This window comes from Danio rerio, chromosome 18 (assembly GCF_052040795.2).
Source record: "Danio rerio strain M-AB ecotype USA chromosome 18, GRCz13ab, whole genome shotgun sequence".
Classification (NCBI taxonomy): domain Eukaryota; kingdom Metazoa; phylum Chordata; class Actinopteri; order Cypriniformes; family Danionidae; genus Danio; species Danio rerio.
Genome location: NC_141038.1, coordinates 36484743 through 36487876, shown reverse-complemented (window position 1 = coordinate 36487876; position 3134 = coordinate 36484743). Strand labels below are relative to the sequence as shown.

Here is a 3134-nt window from a genome sequence, read left to right as displayed (position 1 = left end):
GGGACAGCATGCCAAACTTGCTTATAATCAATCATCAGCTAAGTGTGAACTCTTGAAGTAATTTTAATAAAGCTGGTAGCAAAAAGAAAATATTTTACCATTAAAGTTATAGTTTTTTGTTAGGCAAAACAAAGAAATCCATGTGGTATAAAAAAAAATTGAATGACCAACGAATAGCATAACGTACAATACATAAAACACAGAAAAGTGGGGAAATATCGAATTTAGGTAATTAAGTTTACTAAAGCAACATAACAAAATTCATTTCAGCACCGCAGCAGATTAACAGCATTGTACAGTTGGTCAAACTGATGGTCGCACCACTGTGTGGCGTCACATCAAACCTATGAATAGGGGCGATATCTGATACAGCATTAGAGAACTCTAAGCAGTGACCATGTTGTAAATCTCTTTAAACAAACACACCTCTTTCAACTCATCAAACAGAAAGTTTACTCCAAAACATGTGTGTTTGGGGGTACTAGAGGAAGCTGGATAACCTGCCATGTCTGCTATAACTAAGAATTTAGCAAAGTGGACCATGTATTTTCTATATCTGTCTTTACAGAAATCTGCTACAAATGTAATTGTTCTGTTTTTAAATACTTAAAGTATACTAGGATTTTAAAAAACGAATAAAAAATAAAATAAAATAAAAACTAGGAAAGAGCTCTCTCAGTTGTTTTACCAACAACTGCAATAATATAACTGTACCTATATCAATATCAACTAAAATCTGATATTTAATATTAAATACAGATGCTAACAAGATTTTGTACACCCATTGCAAATCTTCTTTGTGTGTGTGTGTTTGTGCTAATCAAAATCTGGAAATTAAACTGAAAAATAAATACATAAATGTATTGACCTGGCTTATTCTTTACTGGGTAAGTGTCTGTAGAATAATCTCTGTTTTTCTCTCTTTCTTTGGGAGAGAGAGGGAGAATACTTGGTAACAAAAAAGTAAAACTATTTATTTTTGGTTTCTCTTCCCATGATGAATTTTTTAGTGTTTCTCTCCGGATGTAAAATGATCATGTAACACTTTGGGGCAAATATGGCCACCAGCACTCCAAAACTAGAAGCTAAGAAAGCAAATATCTCCATAGCCACTGCATATTTCCCTGACGAGCTCATATATGCTGAAACAAATGCATTCCATACCGCACAGAAGATCAACATGCTAAAAATGTTAAACTTTGCCTCATTAAAATTATCTGGAAGATTTCTAGCCAGAAAGGCTAGTAGGAAGCTTATTGCTGCCAACATTCCTATATATCCCAGCAGCAAATAAAACCCAGCCACTGAGCCAACGGGCACATTCATAGACTATTTTAGAGCGGACAATCTAGTTATTTTTACAGGGTGTTGGAGAAGAAGTTGATAGCCAGACAGCACATATTACAATTTGGAGGGCTGTTAGGACCAGAACTGTGCATCTTTGCTGAGCTGTTCCAAACCATTTCATTGCTCCTTTGCCCTTTAGGCCGAGAGGAATTGAACACAGCTACAGTATTACCACCATAGTCTTGACTAGAATGCTGGAGATGCACAGGACAAAGCTTATGCCAAACACAGCATGTCTTAACTGACCCGTCCACAACTGGGGCTGACCAATTAACAGCAGCACACACAAGAAACACAGTTTGAGTGACAAAAGCAGCAGGAAGCTGAGCTCGGAATTGTTGGCATGTACTATAGGAGTGTTACGGTGAAAAGTAACGATTATCATCACAAGAGCACAAAAACAGGTTCTTTGCAGGGAAGTAGTTCCTCATATGATAGAAAATCAATTTCTTTAGGAACACATCGATCTATTATTAAATTATTCTTTTATTTCTATAATACAATTTTGTATTCAATAACATTCTCACCTGTTGTGTTAGAAATTTCACCATCTCCACATGTCAGGCAGTCAAAACAGCAGACAGGAAAGCCCTTCCTCATGACTCTTCTGGTGCCTGGGAGACAGCTCTCACTGCACACAGACTGTGGAGGCTGAAAGTGACATCATGTGTTATTAGTAGTGCTGTCAATCAATAAAAAAAAAAATTAACTAATTAATTGCACTTTTTAAAAAAATGTAATCACGATTAATAGCATTTAAAAGACTGAAACTTGTAATAAAAAACACAAGACAAAAACTATTTATTTCAAAATATTATTAGATTTTTTGTTTAACTTGTAACAGATTTCTTCATGTAAAAAAAACATACTCACTATAAACCATCAAGATCCTGGCTTGACAGCCATATTTTTTACAGAAATAAAAACACAGGCATATTAATGCCATTTGAATTTCAAAACAATCAATGTCAATACAGAAAACATTGATTTCCATGTTGGATTTTAAGTGGACTGCAAAAAAAAAAGCCAAAATACAAGTATTACAGATATGTCAAATGGAAAACTATAATAAAAATAAAGTGTTGAATACAAACAACTGCTCTCATTGCAGGGCTGGACTGGGACAAAAAAAAATCTGCCCTGGTATTTTGGGCCAGAGCGGCCCACTACATCAATCAAAATGCTCCCCATTACCCCATGCCCTTGAATATGTTTACCAACTCCCATTCTATAAAAGCACAAAAGCCATATATAGGAGATAATGAGAGTAGACAAATTAAAAACTTATCTTTTTTTTTTATTTAATATTATAATAAAATTATAATCCACACTGGAAATGTGGGTGCCTGTGTGTTTTGAGGGAGCCTAATAAATAATGAACATAAAAACTGCCTGCTGACGCACACAGTTAATGTTAATTAATAAAATAAAGTTAAATAATAAAAGCAATGTGTCAGAGACTCTAAAAAAATGTTTAACTCAACAATGAAACATCAAACGTAGCTAAAAGATTTTATATTGTCAATCAAATGAACTTAAACAATTGGAAAATGCAACAAATATTTTTTTTAGCCCAAACTACAAAACTAAATGTAAAAAAAAAGTTGCTTAAGTTGCACACTAGTTTGGTCATGTATAAATATCATTATAGCCATATTGTATAAATATTGTCACTAAAAGCCTACATCATGCAGACGATCAAAAACACAATGTCATGATATCTTATGCAATTGTCTTCTGACCGAGTGCATCTTAAAATACATGAATGACACCCCTCATAGAGCTTG

General features: G+C 34.1%; 1 pseudogene; it reads right to left on the bottom strand.

Moving 5' to 3' along the window:
* Positions 1-969: 969 nt before the first annotated feature.
* On the bottom strand, positions 970-1947 carry LOC147832884 (vomeronasal type-2 receptor 26-like; annotated as a pseudogene).
* Positions 1948-3134: the final 1187 nt, after the last annotated feature.